The sequence below is a fragment of the Morone saxatilis genome, unplaced genomic scaffold (assembly GCF_004916995.1).
Source record: "Morone saxatilis isolate NCDOM2014 unplaced genomic scaffold, NCSU_SB_2.0 Contig23, whole genome shotgun sequence".
Classification (NCBI taxonomy): domain Eukaryota; kingdom Metazoa; phylum Chordata; class Actinopteri; family Moronidae; genus Morone; species Morone saxatilis.
Genome location: NW_023339796.1, coordinates 10,575,490 through 10,596,780, shown reverse-complemented (window position 1 = coordinate 10,596,780; position 21,291 = coordinate 10,575,490).

Sequence of the window (21,291 nt, the reverse complement as noted above, 5' to 3'; positions counted from 1 at the left end):
TGGATTGGATTGGATTGGATTTATTGAAAGCAACTTTGAAACAATTGAATAAAAACAACAAATTTAGTAATAGTTATTTCAAATCAAATAGCATTTTTGCCGGGTTTCACGGCCACAGTTTCTCTTACATGCATGGAAGGCTGTGCTGTATTCAATGGCTGCAACCTGCAACTTCACCAGTAGATGCTACTAAACACTGGTCCTTTAAATATAGTTACAGCACTTAAGTAAATGTAACCTACTTAGTTTCACCGCTGGCTATTCGCACTTTAGCCTCACAGCTAGGGTTATTATAGAGGTTATATTAGCTTGGTTAGCAGTCATCTGATTGCAGAACAATTAAATCAACATCTGCACTGAACTGTAACTGCCATGGAGCTGTGCCAGCAGGGGTTGCTACTAGCAACACAATCTTCAACTGTAACCAGGGTTGAGAGCTTTTTAGTCTTATTTATTTCAATTATTTATTTTTCTGTTTAGAAAGCTTTTCAGAACTCATGTCACATGTTACTCGACCAATTAAGAATGTTCATGCAAAACATCAGCTTATAAAGTAAAATTAATTAAACTACCCTTCAGTATGCAAAATACAGTAGTTTAAATCAGAAATCTCATTGATAACTGCTTTTGATAACCTTATTTAATTTGGTATATGTATATATGTATGTAAAGCATGTCTAATATGTGAGAATCAAAGTTTTTACAGTTTACTTTTCTCGTTGATGACATTTATGTGCATTTTCTTCTTTTTATTGTTTTCAATTTAAATCAGTTTGTTATCTCAGCATTTAATAAATGCTTATAAATATAAATACATTTTTATTATTATTATAAAATGATATGCTATATAAACATGTAAAACAAAATGTAAAAACTCTCGAAAGGGGTCTTTTCATGTACATTTTGATGATAATATTTATGTACTGTTACTAAAGGACTTTTAGTATTTTATTATTTCTGTTACTGTATTTTTACTTTTACTTAAATAATCGAAATATCCAAATATTTACTGCAATTTTGTGTCCCATAAGATATTCAAGTTCAGAAATTATTAGATAACCAGGGGTAAGCTTAAGCATTCAGAAGACACGGAGTAATGTAGAGTGCATAGCTGTAGTGCCTGGATTGGCAGAACTGCTCGGCCCTGTGCAGATATGAGTCTAATTATCATCAACATGTGGGATGGGAGGTTCCCTCCTTCACTGGCAAACTCAGCAAGCTGTCGTATTTTGATAAGTTGTCTGATGATTGGTGTTTCCTGTTTGAATGCAGGCCCGGTGCCTGATCTTCTCTGTGGGTTAGTCTTTACACGCTTCCTCAGAGACTTATTTATAGATTCTCCCCATGAAATATGCTACAACAGACCATCACAATTATGTGGTGTGCTGTGCCGTGCTGTTTTATTTCCTAATTTAACCTTTGATCTCTGAAATGTTTGACAGTAGTTAAACAAGCTGACATTTATTTATTTATTTATTTTTATCATTGCCTTTAATCGATAGTGAAAGCTGAAGAGTGACAGGAAAGGGTGGGTGGGGATAACACGCAGCAAAGGGCCACAGCTTGGATTCAAACCCATGGCCGCTGCAGCAAGGAATCAGCCTTGGTACATGGGACACAAGCTCTACCAGATGAGCTATCCTCATATTTGAGAAACTGGAATCAAAGAATGATTTGTATTTTTACTTAAAAAACAGAAAAGATCAATTGATTATCAAAATAATTGCAGATTAATCTTCTGTCAGTTAACAGAAGTCTCTAAGCGTTTCACCTCTATCGTTTTTTTATATGTTAATCTTTGAAAATGTTGCCCCACAAAACAAACTGACTGTGAAATGTGTTCTTTAATCACACCAACTGCTTCTTATACTATTAACATCTCCAGAACATTCCTGCAAAGTTCAGGCTGTTTCATGGCATCTAATTCACCCATTTACATTCAGTATAGAACATTTGGGTTGGTCATTATTTAAACTGCCAGTTAATGAAGCTGACACTATTCTTGTCAGACATAATGTGACATAAATAGTGGTGGAATATAACTAAGTACATTTGCTCAAGCACTGTAAAATTTATCCAACTTTATACTTCAACTTTGATTCAGTTCAGTGGGAATTATTGTACTTTTGACCTCTTTCCTCTACTCCACAGACTTTACACAAAAAAAGTAACTGTCTTTGTTGCAGATTATACTTATATTAGTCACCACCTACAGCAAAATGCTATTTACACATTCATGCAAAAATAATATAATGATTATCCAATAATATGATATTGAATATTATAACGCTGGGGGTATTCTCTGCAATTGAGTACTTTTACTGTTGATACTTAAATACAATATATTTACTCTTAATAGGTGACATTTGTAATGACTTTTACAGTGTTGTATTCTTATTTCTGCTCCAGCAAATAATCTACATACTTCTTCCACCACTAGATATTTTATGTTGTAGTCTAATGTTATTGTGTGCACTCTTTTGGTTGCCAAGCATCAAGTGATGTTGAAATTATACTTTACTACACAAGAGGGCAGCAGATCTCTGTTACATAACCTGTGACGAAAACCTGTGTCAGTCCTGTGTGCAGTGATGTTTTTGCTTCCACCACAGTCACAGGGACGTGATTTAATTTCTTGATTTAAGTTCATGTGGTCACTTATCCCTAATTATATTGCATTTGGCTGATGCAAGTCTGCTGGTTGTCTACTGTGTGAATTTTAGATTTACAAACAGGGCTTTCTCTTGTTAGTAAGTTGCACTGTCTGCACAGCCTGTTAGAGCTGTGGTATGTCTGATGGTTAAGAAAAAAAAATATTTAGTGTATCCATGGCCGTCCAAGAGTTTTTCACTCATCAAATAAAGTATAGTGCGTCATGTTGTTTTTCACAGAAAATACGTACTAGCCTGTGAAGAGATATTTTAGTTATTGAATGTGACGCTCATCTGTTTTCACTCTTTTATCTCCACATTTCTCCTTTCTTCCTATTTTCTTCCCAAGAAACAGCATGTCATGTTCATCCCAGCTGACCAGCTGCTCTCCATATTGGCTTTCTTATGTTCCTTGCAAACAGGCTCGGCTGCGCTTCAAAGGGAATGATTTATGCCCTTAAATGAATGAATGAAAAGCTATATCTTTCCTGTTTTCAGATTTGGTCTGTTTAGAGCTATAACTATAGACTGTGCTGCATTATTTCAGCCTGACACATTCATGTAGTTTTAACAGAAATGATAATATGATGATTTCTCTGCTGTAACCAAGCATTTGTTTACTTGTTTACAAAGATGGCCAGTGTGAAACACATTATAACTTTAGCATTATTTTGAGCCTTTATTTGTCCAGGCAATTGACATATTGGGTAGAGTGGCTGTATTTCAGACACACCCTGCTACACATTCACACAGGAGCTGCCTAGTACAACCACAGATTTCCTCTGTTGGCTACAGACCAACTCCACTCCAGTGGTTGGGGCTTGAGTGCCTTCCTCCATAGCACATCAACTGGATTTATAGGGAGTGGGGTGTGTGATATTTGCAGCTCTCCAGCTTCTGGTTGTCACTGGATCCCTAAATTTCCTTCCTCTTGCTGGGATTCAAACCAACAACACTGTAATGGCAAGCTTAGTTCTATCATTTTAAGATTACTGTGACCTGGGGAGTACAATTATTTGACTCATTCTGCTTTAAAATCTTGCTTTTTCAGTTTTTTTCTGTGGGTGTAGCATGCATGGTGGGGTTGGCACTGCCTGTATGCAGACTTTTATTGCTAAACCTGATTTACTACAACTTCACTGATTGAAAAAAGAGAGCACTATGTCTTAATGTGTTAAAATCAGCACTATTTCGAATTTTGTGAGATCGTTAAAGAAAGAAAAGGTTACAGGTTGCAGACAGACAGAGATGATCTGGTTATCTCCTTCTTATCAGTCACCAGCTCCTATTAGGATGTTCCATGTGGTTCCAGGACATTACCCATTTCCTCCTCTGTATATCAAAGCCTCTATGTCCCCCCTCCTTTCCTCCGCCTAATTCACTCCAGATGAGCACAATGGGACATTTGATTTAGTGTGCAAAGACACATGTATACAGCTGTGTCAGCCTGCCTCAAACAGATGGCGCAGAGCTTCAGTACAACTTTTAATCATGCATTTGTTTATGTAATTAAGAAAAAAATCGGCACTGAGGACTGTGTTGTATTGTCCTCAGCTGCAGACCGATCAGATATTTCAGTATGATGTAGGTCCTGTCTTTTTTGTAGCTCACTCTGCTAGCAAATGCTCATAGTTTAATGATATGCAGGTGATACAAATCATGTGCAAACTGCAGAAGGTCTTCCAAGTGTGTGTCAACACGCATGACAGCTCTCCCAGTGAATATATTTCTGTTGAATATGTACTTTGGATCGTAGACAAGAGGCTCAAATGACCCGTAGCAAAGGCCTAAAGTCTGATTTTGCAACTTACATGCAGTTCAATTCTTTATTTGGCTTTAATAAGATGTTCATACTTGAGACAGCAAAGGAAAAAATGGTGGAAACATGACATGATGCAGGACATGCTTTATCTTCACTTGCCATTTTTGTTTTGTAGTCATCAAGTATTGATGCTTGTATTTGCAGCTAGGTGCCCTCTTTCTCTGTAGCTCAAAGCTGGGTGAGCTCTGGGCATCGAGAGGTATCACATATATACAGTACGTCTGTCTGGGAATGTTGATCTGAAAACCATAAGGGCTTGTCTGTATTCAGTCTGTATTCGGGTACCAGGTCTCCTTTGTGGCTTCATGTGGGGCATATCCAAGTGTTTTTTGTCTTTTGGCAGGCTCAGTGGTGCACTACAATATAAATGCCTGTAATTTCACAACCACAAGATAATGTATTCTTACCAACAGAGGATGGTCTCAAAGTGCTCAGACAGTGCACAGGCAGCTAATTTGGGATAGATGCACAATATCCCTTTGAAGTTGTGCTTCAGTGCTAGTGCTCAGACCCCCCCCCCAGAAAACAGCACATAACAGCTTCTCTGTAGAACACTGTGTTAGTAGCTGAAGGGAAGGTAATGTTGCATTTGATTAAGTGGAGGCTTGATTTATTAACAAAACAGTGCATGCATAGGGACGACTACGTACAAAGTATTGCAAGAAAGTAGTCCAGGGTCAACTTGCCTGAGTCATATATGTGTATTCCCTTTCAAAGAATTTTATTATTTTCTTCCTCGATAGACAGAACTTTTTGTTGGGTATATTCAGTCTTTTAGCAAAAGATTTTTCTCCAGTTTTTATTCATAGATGATGTTATTCATGCTTACTGCGGGGGATGAAAACACTGGCCAAAGCAGTGCAGAGACAGAGAAACCCAGTCAGTGTCTTTTACACTGCAGCGTTTCAGAGATGGCAGAGATTATGGGAGGATAACACTGCACAACATGGCCGCCCCAAACCAGATCAAAGCAAAGACAATCAAAGCCAGAGTGAAAGCTACAGCAGTAAGCTCTTTTAAATGTCTGCCTCCCCCGCCCCAACTGAGCAAGAGTGTTACCCTCAACTCAACTGTTTCCATCCCCAATCTTTCCACTTCTGGGACCGACATAAGCCCCTTTTGGATGAATACTGGACAGTGAGTAGGCCGGACATAAATCCTTCAAAGCAATGTAAACAGAGCAGTAAATGACCTATGATAATATTAAACCTGAGCCGTCGTGCTGTAAAGCCTATATAATGCCAGAACTGATAAGACATGACAGTGGTCATAATCATTTATGGTGCTGGGTTTAAGCTATATAAGATCGTCATGACAAACGACTTGTCATGACTCACGTATGGTTTTACATGAAAGGGTGTAACCACAGGGCTCGCGGTCAAAGCAGAGCTCGAAGTTTTTGACCCACTTTCTCACATAGGTTATAATGTAGGCTGTAGAAATCCAATGACACCTCACCATACATCTCAGAAGTCAAGTCTCTTTGACTTTTCCGCCTTTGACCTTTGAACCCCTTGACTTGTGCCCATATGTTTTTAGATTGATGAATGCATTTTTTCTACCTCCCAGACAGCTACTGGTTTCAGTTCATTTCAGTATGGTATGAAAATCGACATGAGAGACTTGCCTGAAAAGGGTAATCCATCATCATGGACATTTAGTCATCATTATTCTTAGTCAAGGTTATGTTAATGGTTGCATGGTAATGTACTTGAAAGGCTTTGATTGTTTTAAAATGTTTTCAAGTGCTGATGGGAAGCTCCAACAACCAAGACTTGCTCAGATGGCAGCCGCAGCAGCAATTGTTTTAATGCACGAAGCTACCAAATTCACATTTTCATCAAGTGAAGTGAATTTGATTTTTATATATTTAATATTGAATTTCTAGGAATAAGATCCAACTCTGCACCTCATAGGTTGTAGAGATTTTTAGTTCATTGTTTTAGTTTTCCAGTCCACAGCAGTATTGTATGGTAGAGTCATCATCAACCCCTATGCATTAACTCACAAGCAATTTACAGAAAAGACCTCAGGCAAAATGATTGTCCAGTGTCTGTCAGAACTGAACAGCAGAGAGCTGATGTAAACTAGTACTGGAGAAGAAATTTGAGCACCTAGTAAACTAAAAGTACAAATATTTTTCACAGCAGGTTGTTGACAATAGTAGAGCTAAAAGACGATTGTCTTGAATACTGAACTCATTCAGAATGTCCAGAAGCTGGATCTCTGTGTTCCTTTGTGTCTACTCGATTTGTAAGTAATTGTTGCTAACAGGTTAGCTTAACAGCATCATAAGCAGATATTATCCCAGGGCTGTACTTGCAGCTTTAACACCTAAAACCCAGTTTCACTGCCTTTATTTGCAGGCTTTTAACAGAGTCACTATAATTTAGCAATAGCCATGCCACATATTGTTTACTGTCAGGATAAATTAGACTCCCTCAAATTGTTCATGAGTTGTATTATTCATGTTTAAGCCATTTTCTTTTAAAAACATGTATGCACTTTGTTTGAGCTGTGTTGAGAGTTGTATTTCCACAGGTTTATGGAAAATGTCTATATATGAATGAGGCAGGTTGTCAGTGTTCCAGCGATACAAGAGCTGTGTCAATAGGATATGAGCTTTTGTAATATCGAAACAAGTTTTGACCAAAAAAACTCATATTAAGTTGCACTTTATTAATCCCCTTGAGGCAATTTTGTTTTTGTTTTTGAGTCAATCTAACTATTTAGCAGCAGCCAACAAGTAGAACCAACCAGAGTACTGAGGACTTGTTCAAGGGAAATGGCAGCAGTGTTTGTTTGTGCTTGCAAAATGTTTGTCTTCCAGGTTAGAATCAGAAACTCCTGCCAGCACTTGATTGCACCACCTGGAATACGCTTCGAAGCAATCTGTAGTTTTGAGTTATATTACCACACTGTTTTACTATTAACTCAATAATTCATGGACAATGTCTAAAGAAATTTTGCTTTAATGGATTAACTATCGGTTGCAAATTTCAAATCTTTGCAAGTTCATTTTCAAATTGAACTGACATTAAACAGTAAACAGTGGCTCCCTGGAAGGCATGCAAAGCACACTGATCAATGTAAAATGCTGTGGGAAATGCTTTTGGAAATGTTTGGCAGTCACAGAGAATATACACAGTTAATACAGACAAACCTGTGCAAAAACACAGCTATGGTCCTGTAGAAATATTCTTGCTTGCTTATCTTGGATGTGTGAGACAGAAGCACCTCCCAGGGACAGGTTTACTTCAGGGAGCATGGATCAAATGTTTTACCTGGACCTGCAGCAGTAGGGGACAAACCTGTATCAATTAAGAGGATCGTAATGATTACGACTGAGATCAAACACCCGACCTGGCACTGCTTGTCAATTCCACAGAGAGCAGCTTTTGGAGTGCCTATAATGTCTGTGAGAGCAGGGATGAGCATGCTGAGGGGGAACTCTCATTTTGATGATGTTTCATCAATCTGTTTGAAGTTTTTTTCTGGTCCCTTTTTTCTTTTTGGCCTCACTCTTGCTTGGTTTGCAAAAGCTTTCAGTCTTGGTGACTCATAGCAATATTTTGCTGTCCTGAGTGTCCTTGAACCTGGATAAAAGCTAGTTGACAGCTCTTCATGGTGTTAGCAGAAATCCTATGGTATCTAAATGTACAATTCAATTAAACCGAGCTACAGGTTAAGTGGTTTGTTGGCTGGTTTGTGTAGACGTTTCGAGAGATATTGATCAAATTGAAAATTACTGTATAAATGATAGTATTCTTCTTGGGTTAATCTTGGGCAGGTTTTTGACTTAACCTTAAGTCTGTATTTATTCTCAGTAGGGCACAATTTACCTTGACAGCCAGCTGGTGCTTATTTTTCTCTTCAGCATGGCCTTGTATTATTTTAACTTATCAATACAGTTTGTGACAGTTTATGACCTTTGTTCTGTTTTCCCACCCCTTAGTTTTCTGAGACTTTCTGGCATCATCACAGCGGACTGTGGTTGTGTGTTTCAAGCAAATAAAACGACTGCTGCCTCTGCTCTAAATATTTAGCCATTGCAAAACCTGCAGTTCATGCACTGTGTCTGCTTTAATAAGATGTGACTGTGTCTGGATTGAAACTCCTTTCACGTTATAACGGTTTTCAAATAGCTCTAAATGTTGCTTTGGACATGAGAGACAGTTTTGGCCTAAGGTACCAGTGTTCAGCAGGGAATGTGGTTGTTAAATAGCTTAAAATCAGAGCTGAGTAGTCTGCAAAGGCATCTCACACATACTGCTCAAGACATTGCTGATTCCAGGAGTAGCTTCTGATCTTTCAGTATTCATCTCGACTCCAACTTTCCCTTTATAAATCTAGAATGTGGGAATGGTATTCTCCAATCATCTCGGTTTTTTAAAACTCTCCTGATAGCTCTGCTTCCTATGTTAAACATCTTTTTGTAGCTCAGCCTGCCTGCTACCATTGTAATTAAGACCAAGAATTATCAGACCCGAATCATATGAAAGGCTCATAAAGCACAGCTGAATTTAGAATTCAGTATGCCAGGGGCCAGTTCAGTTACAGACTTAATTCATATTCCCTTTGTTCGTCTCAAATCTCACAGAGGGCTTGAGGCAGCTGAAGGACTAGTGGCTTTAGTGACAATATAACAGGTATTAAATAGACCATTTCCAGTGTCACCATGTGGTAACTGAAGGCTTCAAAGAGCCAACAATTTGCTATGAAATTAAACCAGGGATCAGTCTGGCCCACATGATACTGTATATCTTCAGCACTGCAATGTGAAATGTTATGATGCAGACATTTAGCATGCCCACAACAGAGACCCCTAAACAACATTATTTTCCTGAAGATATTAGTCCACTGTGGCAATCTTGTGAAAGAGTTATGTTCACTGATACTGTATATAAATCATCATGTGTTTCCTGAGTATGTGGCGTGGACTGGAGTGTGCTACATCATCCGTTTTGCTTTCTTTTTTTGGCTCAAACCCTCTAATAGGCTGTTTCAAGTCTATTTCTGTAAACATGGCAGAAATTATGCTACCTAACCTTGCAAGTAAAAGGATTCTGTTTGTAAAGCCTGTTTGGTATTCCAGTCATTCCCAACTGAACCATCTGGTGGCGGTCTTTGCACTCTCCCAGTGGAACATTACTCTTAGTGATCTTGTTGTCCTATCACTTGCTACCTCATTAAAATGAGTGATGATAATAAATCCCACAGGCCACGTGCAATGAAATCATATTGATCTGCAAACACATACACGCACGCATAACCCCAACGTCATATGCATACATATCAAGCCACAAACAAGCCACTGCAGAGGCAGTATGATCCACTCTACTATTAAAATATTTCATTTTGAATTCCTTTTCACAGTCCAGCACCTTTGTAGGTGCTCAGTACATCCATGCTATAGACACATATTGAAGGCTGGATTTTCAAAATACAAACCAAAGAGGAATGTTTAATCAGCCAAGGTCACTGTGTGTTGCCATGCACTGTTGTTGCAGGAGGCTGTGGGAGAACGGAGGAAACATCTCTCATCTGTATTCTCTTCAGATGGCTTGCGTTAGTAGGATCATGCAGATATGGGATTTTTCCCCCAGAATTAAAACCCAGATGTCATGCTAACAGACACACACACACACACACATCCTCACCACAGTATAGCTCTGCAGTCAGCATAACTAATGCCTCACACTCAGCAATCACTCACTGTGAACAATGCAAAAATAGTCTTCAATTTGAACTTGTTGGCAATAATCCACTTCCACCCATGTACCAGAATTGATCTGCCTTCCTATATCTCCTCACACATACACACACACACACAACGTTAAACATTAAATTATTTCACAGAAAGCAACAAGAAAGTGCTGTTTCCTTGATTTTAATCTCTCCGTGGCCTCTGTTATTTCTGGATGTTAGTGTGAATGTCAAAAACACTGAGTAAAGGGACTTTTACTGCACACTGCATAAATACAGTAGGTTGGATTTCAATAAACCCTTCACTTCAATAGATCATTATCCTTAATGTTGAATGCACAGAGAACACACTGCCTATTGCATTTGAATGTTTCATGTAATGTTACAAGTAAAAAGCGGGAATAATAAATGCTGGTGATAAATAATTTTCTACCAAGGTAAAAAATGAAATCCTGCATTTACATTATATATGCGATTTTAAATTGCCTTTTCACTATACAGAAACACACACACCCACACACACACACGGATAAGATGACAGGTTACATGTCGGAAGCTTTTCTCACAGAGAGATTTTTTAATGCATTTCTCTTTATTTAATGTAGTTATGGTAAATTCATGTTTGAGGAGCATCACTGTATCTGCAGATAAATGTGACAATATGACATGTTCATACATTCTGTTGTGTGGCAGAGATTCCAGATCCATCCTGAAGTGGCAATTGACTGAGCTGATACGAAGCTGCCGAGAGCCTTTCCGCTGCTTTACATAGAGAACAGAGGCTTTGAAGTCCCCCAATGAATTGTGCTGCAATAACCGTGTCTCAACAGAAGAAATAACATCAACACATCGCAGGTACAAGCAATGCAACAATATGACAACTGTGTTTCATGCAATATTTGATTATGCTAATGCACCAAACAAATAAGGCCAAGGTATGACTATAGACACCAAAGAGCAGTTTAATATGTCTGTTCTTTTGTTTTGAGACCATCCAGATGCTACAATAATTATTCATGGGAATTCTACTTTACAAAAGAGTACAAATATCCTGACTTTTCACCCAATAATACCCAAACTTCTTTTAAAACCCCTGACCCTCGGCTGATTACCTAAAAATGCCATTGAACCGACATGATGATTAGAATATGCAGATACTTATACTGTGTAAACCGCAATGCTTATCGATTTTGACTAGTTTGCCCCCTAAAATAAACAGACAGATATCTGTAAAACACTAAAATGTAGAGCTTTTCAATATTCACTACCAAATTGTCCAGGTTTTCACCACAATTAAATGAATAATTATAGTATTATGCTGGTTTTCAGTGCTTACATTGACGCTTATCGTGGTCTGTTCCACTCCTAACTAAAAATAAAACCATAAACAATGCACCGCACATCTGAATTTGATAGGCTACTTGGCTATGGTTCTTTCTGACAGCTGTCTTGCCCGAAGAGAAAGTCTGTCTTTTCTAAAGAGAACCAGGAGGCTACTCCTTCATAAAAGAAAAAGAAAAATGCTGTGCCCATGGTGTTGAAAGGTGTGCTTGGTAGGTGTGCTAAGTGCTGATATAATTGTCCCCATTCCTGATGAAAACGCCTATGGTGCGTGCATAAGTGCATACATGCGGTCACCCTAGTAGTTGTGGCTAAAGCTAACTGGTTACATTAGCTTTAACAAGCTTTAGCTTCTCCATAATTGGATTTTGCCCCTGCCTCGTTTAGTTAAGTGGAATAACTAGCTGGTCTGACTGTGGCTTGCTTTTCTTTTTTCTTTTTACAGAAATTACCCATTATTTTCATGGTATAATATGTTCTTTGTAAATGAATTTTGGCCAAATATGTAGCTGCTGTTTACCTTTTTAAGACAGTATTGATGTAGGCCGATGTTGGATTAAAATACTAATGCAAAATAGGTAAGGGTTCTTAGTCACATCAATGTTTGTCCTGAAATTTTCTGGCAAAACACACAGTTCTTCTGGGTAACCTGAGGTTGAAACCTTTTTGAGCCTGTGCCATTATTATTGCATTCTCTGTTCTGTCATTATAATTCCACACAACGGAAAAGCACTTTGAGCCTGTGCCAGCCACCTATACTTAGAGCGGAAGACATTAAATGGAGACATACCTGAAGTGACACAAACTTGGCAGGGCCGAAATAGTTTCCAGATAGTTAATTAACCTTAGTGACTGGTACAGCAGTCATGCGTGGCTGGTCAGTCGCAACCTGTGCAGGGATAAATACAACCAGTCATGTTGACATGTCACAGTACATACATGTCATGTGTGTACTGCCAGCCTTTACGCTTTGTTTAGAGCTGAGCTCATGGTTTATTTTCGTCAAGGAGGGGAAAACTGTGCATAGCTGTCATGTTATGCAAACATACCAGAAGTAACTCAAGTTGTTTGTAAAATGGTATTTATGTAGATTGTTGATACAACCTACGACAATCATGACAAATATATATATCATCTACACTTAAATGGCCAGTTCATATTTTGTTACTTCCCTATAATGGTATCTAACCATGGAGTTAGTTTTGGTTTTACTTTTCCTAATCTCGAGATTTATGCCTCCACAGAAATATAATGGAAGTGAATGGAATTTGTTTGTGGCACTAAAAGCATTAAAAAACTACATTTAAAATATTAAAAAGCAACATCTTTTCAGATCCCATTACTCTAGATGGTCCACAGAACTCGCTGTGTAATTTTTAATTACTTTCTACCAAATAACATTTGCATGTCTATATACAGGTAGAGAGGTAAGTGAGAAAATCTATGTGTGATTTGGGTAAAATAAATATTTAACAGTTAAATTACAGTTTAAAATTAGTATTGAAAGAATTTTTGATTAGTCAGTCAAGAAATTAATCTGAACAATTTTGATAAGTGATTAACTATTTTATTTTAATAAGTCATCCTTGAGCAAAAAAGCCAAAAGTTGCCTGTTTGTTTTCAGTTAACCTATAGTCAACAAAATACCTTTGGACTGTTGGTCAGGCAAATCGTGACATTTAAATGTACCATCTTGACTATTTTGACAATTCATAAACCAAATATTGAATCCATTAATCAAGAAAAGAACTGGAATATGAATCGCTATGAAAATAATTGTTAATTACAGCCTTACTTGAGGTAATTTGTTGCCATGGCGAGTGTGTGAGTAGATTATTGTATTACTGTGTTGCAATTTTAGGGCAGATAGGTAGTGAAAACCATCCTGACGTTTGAAGTATTACAGTAGTTTGCTGCATGAAGTCCAGATGTCACTCTGTTGTGATTTTATGGAGAGAAAATGTCAAGCTAGGAGGTGGCAGCCCAAAGTAACTATTAAGTCCACAGTGCGACATAGACATTCATATGGATCACTCTCCTGGTTTTGAACATTTCCATGTTTCCCAGCACCATCACACACATAGCTACATTTCAACAAGATCTTTAAAAGTTATGTCTCCAAATCAAAACGTCTCCATAAGTGGACACAGAATGAAACATCTGGTGGATAACACCTCACAGCTCCTGCAGAAAGAGATTGCACGTGTCAGAAAAATGGATATAAAGTTGGTGGAATGGACCTCGAAACTGTAATGAGGGAATGATGACACTTGCATGGCCGCGACTGCACAAATAAATAGGAAACAGGTGGAATCGGCATGCACCCACCAGAGACACTCAATTTTGCTAGTGTTCCTTTTTTTTGCCGGCTGTTTCTCAACCAAGATATTTTTGTGAGAATAAAGAATCTTTCTTTTTTTGGTTGTGCACAAAGAATTCACACATGCTTTCTTAGCCACAGAGCCTCTATGTAGCTTTGCATGGCAGTTTCTCACACCAGGCTCATCCTCTTAGTTCAAAAGCTGTGGATTGAGACCTTTCTGTCTGGACCTGGAACAAGGCCAGTTATATCAGTGGGAAGTTCAGCACATGACTCTATTCAATTCTTCAAATATGCCTAAAGACTTTTGTCCAGACAAACAAAATTACAGCAATATTTTGTAGCAATTTGTTGAGCAAACCATGTCAGTTTGAAAAGGTATATTAGCATGATATTGATGCCAAAAACAATCATGGCTGACACGTTGGATACACCGACTTCTTTCCTATATAAGCTCTTCAAACGTCATACCCCCACATCCATCGCCTGACGTGTCCCTGTCAAACTGCACCCTGATATTTTGTTTTACCAGAGCTGAGGTGATTTAAGAAACCCTAACAGAAGAAGACATGCGGTTTGTATTCTCATGGCTGTCTCAGCTTAAATGTCTCCAGATTCTTTATGGAAAGGATTGTAGGGGGTGATTTGCTGACGTTATTTACATGGAGAAGGTTTTGTAGCCTCCCAGTTGGCCAGAACATCAGGATTTAGGAATTTTTTGGCAGTGACCTACATCTGGATTTCTGCACTAGAGGGTGCCCCACCCCCTGACAGCCTCTCGCAGAGCCACAAGCCTGATTTTTTTTCTCTCCTTCTCTGAATTACACTGCAAGCCACACCACTGTTAATGTAACCCTTCAGTGTTCCCTGTCACACCTATCAAGGCAGAGTCCAGTTAAGTCTTAAATCAACACTTCCACACTGTATCTCTGTTACAAATGTGAAGCAAAGGAGAAAAAGACAGAAAGCGTCCTTCGGGCCTTATTCTTTACCCTGTATGTGGAACAGTATGTGGAGCACCCAATCTGGTTTTCATCCTCGGTGCCCCACCCTGGCTGAAATACAATGGATTGGGAGCAGGCCTGTGACTTCTAACTCACTCTGCAGATTCAATGCTTTGCCGCCAGTCTGGCCAATCTGCAGCCCAGAAAATTCCCTTGATGTGCCGGCCAAAGCAGCTTTGAATCCAATCATAAGGCCATAGGTTCCCTTGTAATAGTACATCCATGTTCTTTCACTTAGACACAGGGGAATTGCGTTTATGGTCAGCAATGTGGAGAAAGACAGATTGATTTTAGCCATGAATCTCAGCTTCCAAAGTGATGTATTGCAAGACACAATTAGTTTAGTAAACCTCTTCTCAATAGTTAATCAGTAAACTCCCCAGCGTCTTTTGGCTGGAAAACAGTTAAAATCTCATTTTTATTTTGTGGTTGAAGTTTTATCATAATTTTAATATACAGTCAGATACCATTGCCCATGGTGTGTAATCAAATCTATATTTGTCTTTGTTACTTCAAGTCTGTTATTGAGGGATAGTTTTCCATAATAGAACAAGAATGGACACTTTAATTAAAGAAAGCTGGGATGAATGAGTGAATGACTATGTCGGTCTTTGAAAGCCCAGTTGTTCATCCGTCAAACTTTGAACCACTGTTCTACAGACTTAAGTGTCACCGCAGTGGGTTTCGAATGATTTTCTTGTTCTAGCCACCGTACAAACAAAGGCACCCCTGTAGATTTATGTCTCATCCCACTCTCTCATATTGGACTCTGAGGGCTTTAAGGCTGTAATTAAATTCCAATCCCCACTCTCACTTCTCTACTGACTGTCCCTGTCTCTGTGGGAGGCTGAGAAGCTGGGTTTACCGCCTGTTGTGGTTTGTTTGAAAGATCCAGAGTTCTCTGGAAACCCCAGCCATTACGATAGAATTCACACATGTGGTGCAGAGAGAGAAAAGAAAAAGCCAGTGCTCATGCACAGACGTAGGACTGGTGGGACATCCGGTCTGGTTGAGCAGTTGAGACATGTGTGCGTGTTTCACCCACATCGCCATTTCTTCCTGTGAACTGCAGGATTTGAGCATTCTCACGTCAAAGTCAGGGATCGCCATTCCAACATGCTGCTATTTCATGCATATAATACTGCTTGTGGGGTGTTAAGATGCCCATATGAATAACTCCATCATTGTACCTATCAAAGCTTTTCCTTACCAGACGGCCACCCACTGCCAAAGCACAGATTGCTGGCATCGGCCCATAGCAGGGCAAATAAACTGGAATCAGCTGCAGCAGCAGGCTGTCAGTTGGGACTCCTGACAGCGATATGAGGGGCTAGACTAGTCCAGTCCAGCGGGGACCAGCGGGAGAGGAAGGATGAGTTCTGCACCACTGATCCAGAGTGACATTGATGGACAGGTTCAGAGAGGAGAGCTGATGGCCAAGGTTTTTCTCCTGTCTGGACAGTGTTTGAAAAGATGGACATGACGGTCGCAAGGCATCAAAGTCCAACAGGGCATGTGTGCCTAAGTGTGCCTCTGTGCCTGTGTGTGTGTGTGTGTGGGTGGTGAGTGCATGCGTATGAGTGCCTGTTCCAGAGTGTTGATATGGGCGCACATGCATGTCAAACGGTCAAGCAGAGCAATAAATGTGAAAAGTGACACTGAAATCTGAGATGAAAAACTTGTTTTTGTTGTTCAATTTTAGTACACTTTTAGTTGGAGTTATGAATTAAATATACATGCGACGTAAGTATACATTAGGACTGCAACTGATTATTGCCGATTGTTTGGGGGATTCAATAATTAATCATTTTGGCCCACAAAATGTCAGAAAATAGTCGAAAATGCTGATAACAAATTACTGAAATCCCAAAGTGAAATCTCCAGATGTTTTGTTTTTTCTGACCATCAGTCTGAAACTGAAAGATGTTACATTTCTATCACATAATAAAAAGAAAATCAGCAAATCTTCACAAATGTGAAGCAGCAAAAGCAAATATTTGGCATTTTTTCTTTGAAAACTTTTGAAAACATTGATTATTAAAATAGTTGCTAATTATGTTGCTGTTGTAACCTATTAATCCACTAATTGTTTAGAAATTTGTGAAACAACATCAATATTGAACAAGGTTTTTTGGGCTTAGTCTGCTGGAGTTGCAATTACTGTACAAGTACCAGTCACAGAGGGACACATTTGCTCTTCATAGTGCTGGGAATCAGCTCTGTCTTGTTAAAAACCTGAATTATTTGTCACAAAACATGCTTCTCTGCCGTTCATGCTTCATCGAGAGTCAGGGTTCCCTCTGACAAGTAATTACGTCAAGAACAAACGTTCCCAAAGGCAGCAATTAATGCTGAACTCATAACACACAATGATGCCCCAGGGCCTGGGATCTAATATGAACGCACCCCTTGTTGTGCCGTTTACCCAATTGTCTGCTTTGATGACTCACATACTTACACTGTTTTTCTTATTAAGTTGCGTGCATGTGTGTGCATGTTTCCTTGGTCCTAATATTTCCTCTGTGCCTTTTATTCTATGGACTGATGTCCTAGAGAGAGATTATATGTCCTATCATACCCAAGGACAAGTAATACAACTCATTCTTTCCAGACACATACATTTTCAAATGGTACAACTTCCAGACGCAGCCTGGCTGTATATCCTCTTGATGATGAAATTAATCTTTTTTGACTATGACTTTTCCTTCAAGATTTGCTGTTCCTCCTGGAAATATATGCCCACTACACCCAGGACAGATCCCTCTTTCCTCCCTCTGGAAATAAGCTACAGCACAAGTGTCCTCCCCATTTCTCCTGGATGCCTTCAAGGTCTTCGCTATATCTCACACACCCCATGTCAAAATTTGAATTATGTTTATTACAATTCAACCGTGTTCAGGAGATGCTTTCAAAATCAATACTTGATAGGCTCCGTCAGAAAAATGAAAGTAGAATGGCCATCGCATCTGCCCGACGTGGAAGATTGACATGCAGCATTTGGAGTCTGCGGTTTGAGGGGCTGCTTCCTCTTTTGCGTGAGGTGGTCAGAAGCAGCTCTGGGTTTAGGCTTTAGGGGCTTTGTGAGGTTGTTAAAAATGTTCCTGTTCATTTTTCCAGCTGTAGGCTTTTAACGGTGCATTAAACGACAGTCCCCCCCCCCCCCCCCCCNNGAAAAGCCACCAGGGAAAACAAGAAATGCTGTTTGAAAATCAAGGGAGGGTCAAGAACAATCCTTTTGCACTATTTAATCTTTTTTTAGGAGTTGTTTGGAAGTGCAAAGAGAAAAACCAGATATACTTTTAAGGCTATCTTAGATAGGAAAAATTTCATTTCAACCCCCAAGTCATCAAGAAAGTATGTTCCAAAAGAAACAACCCTGCATCAGTAACACAAGCACTTTCAGCTCTGAGGACATTTCTAACTATTTATTAATGTAAAGTATTTAAATCATTTACATCATGAAGAAATATTCTATATTCTTACAACTGTATCTTATCTCACTATATTTATTATACATTAGCTTCCACTTATGTGTGCCCACAGGAGACGTTGTTGACAAATACATGCATAAACTCTTACTACCACATTATAGTGTGTTATAAACCATTGATAAAATGTATATATTGCATATAAATGCTAAATAGGAGGACTTAAAGTGAAGTGAAACTGACATAATTTAATTTTAATCTTGAAGATTTACAGTCTAACACCCTTAACTCCACCCAGAACTTGCTGCAGGGATTTTATATCTCATCTGGCCTGGGAACAGCTCAAGATCCCCAAGGAGAAGTTGGAAGGTGATGCTGGTGAGAGGGATGTCTGAGGGGTCCTGCTTGACTTGCTGCCACAGCGACCTGACCCCGGATATGGATGGATGGATGGACCCTTAAAATAATAGAGTAAGCAGACATGTTTGAAAAATTGTATGCTGGGCTAACGGGAACTTACAAGTAGGACCAGTGGGAGAAATACTACCGTGAATTTTTAGTGGGCCGTGTATCCCTGGAAGTGAACCCGGAAGCTAGAAACCTTTTTTTTGGTGCATGCATCATGCAAGCAACTCTTATTGGACTGAAAAGGTGACATTTTTGGGTCTGGTATCCAGATCTTATAATACATCCATGGTGTTCGCATGCTAAGTACAGCTGGGCCTGATGGGAATGTCTTGTAGGTATTTAGTCATAAACCAAAGTATTGGACAAATTAAAATGTTGATGTGAATATGGAGCTGTGTAGAAAGTGAGAGGACTTGTCACAGTTCTTCCCGAGAGGGATAAGAATGTCTGCAACCAATAATTGTTATTGACGATTCAAAGTTAATAGGATCCATTGTCTGGGAACAATTAATGTTTGTTGAGCCTATTTATTTTATAGATGTGGTGATATTTCACTGGATAGGTGAAAACACTGACCTCATGGTGGCACAACAGGAAAAGTATGGGGATCTTTAAAGAAAGTTGGAGACCATGAATGTCTATAGAATTTCACAGCAATTCATCATATAGTGAAGATATTTTAGTCTGTACCAAAGTGGTGTGTTGACCGACATTTCAATTCCTATAGAGCCACGTTAGCAGCAAAGACTTCAATGTTATTCATTTTAATATCTTATTTAATCCCCCAATTTTGCTGTATTAGGCAGGAAGCCATAAAATGATTTGGAACTGTTAGAAGAGGGTTAATTTCTTAGACCTCAGAGAAAACAGCTCACACTTAAGGCCATATACTGTATATTATCTTTGTTTTTATGGGTACAAAACAGAAGAGAAATACTATTGCCATGGCTGTGTACTTCTCTTATTTTGTCCACAACATTTCATTCAGTTAACGTCACAATATGGAGCATTGACACTCTCAGCACTCTTAAAGCCGTTTTGAGACAAGACCTTTCTCGACGTAGAAGAAGCAAAGTGATAAAGAAAGGAGCAGAGGACACCTGCAACACCTGCGCTGAGAGCAGCGGGGGATTTTCCTTCCAGTCCTTTTCTGCATTTACTGAAAAGACATTTCTTGCCCTTTTTGCTCTGTCTAAGTTGAAGATGTTGGGGCGCCCCGGTAGCTCACCTGGTGATACTCTCCTGTGCCTTTCCTGTATCTCTCTACTGTCACTGTAAAATGTGTAAAAGTGAAAGGCCAAACAAAACAACTAAAAAGTACTCCCGTCCCACTATATATCTGTAATGACCAGTTGAAGGTTGTAGGTTGCGTTTCAACATTGAGGGGGGCACATATGAAGTAGGCCGTCTGGCAGTCCTTTATTTTAATGGATATAATTTAATATGTTTATTTATAATAGAATATAATGCAGTAAGGCTCTCAGGCATTCTGTATTGCTTTCGAATATTTATTCTCCTGTAGATCAAGTTGTAATATTTAACACTGTCACATGAATTTAGAGGCTATATGTAAATTCCAGTTGAATAAAATTCAAATGTCCCACGCTGTCAACAAATCACAAGCTGCCGTTCCATGGATGTATGAACAAAAACTGGAGACAATGTTGAAGGAGGTGCTCTGTTCCTACTGTACAGAAATTACCCAGATGTAAGCATACATCATACTAGGCCACTGCGGCCCATAGAGCAAGCGCACAAGAGACATGTGACACCCAGAGACGACTTTCGGTTTAGCCCTCCGCTAACTTGAATGGTGATAAAATGATTTAATTTTATGGCTCTTCTAGACTTTCCAAATGTTATCCGGCCAAATGGATCCAATTCTGATGGTGAAATAAGTAATTGTGTGGGGGTTGTGAACAATATAGCCACAGCCGCTTCTTTCACAACTTCTAATGGAAAAAGATTTTTTGGGCCCCTGCGCATCACAAGAGTTATTATTACACAGATTGGCCACTTTGTAAAATTGCCTTGTGCTGTTTGTGCTGGGGATAAATGCACATGATCTAAATATTGAGGGGGGGTTTAAAATCTACGCCTATGGACTATTCATCAAAATGCCTCCAAAAGCTAAAAGCCAGCATATTTTCTTCTGTGTTAAATCGACTCCCAAACACTCTGGATGGTCACTGAGCTCCTCCTGCTTCATATTCATGTTCATGTCAGCCAGCAACAGTGAACACAACAGCTGTGCGCTCTGCTTTTTTCCCATTCCATATCCTCTGCACGCCACGCACAGTTGATCACTCACAGGTCTACCACACAGGTAAAACACAGTCTGTTTACTTCACAGCATCACTGATGCACAAGTTAAATATAGACCAATACATTACTGCTCTTGGTAAACACATCTGCTCAGGTCTTTTCAGGGTCTGGGGGCTGATCCAGTCTTTTGAGAACTGGGTCTAATTTGTCACTGAACTATGTTTCTGTGAACTGACCAGGTTATCATTCTGTTGTTGGTCAAAACACACACAGACATGCTCGCACATAGCAATTCAGGTACAATTCTGTGCAGTAGAGGTCTGTCTGTGTCTCCTGAGGTCTGTGT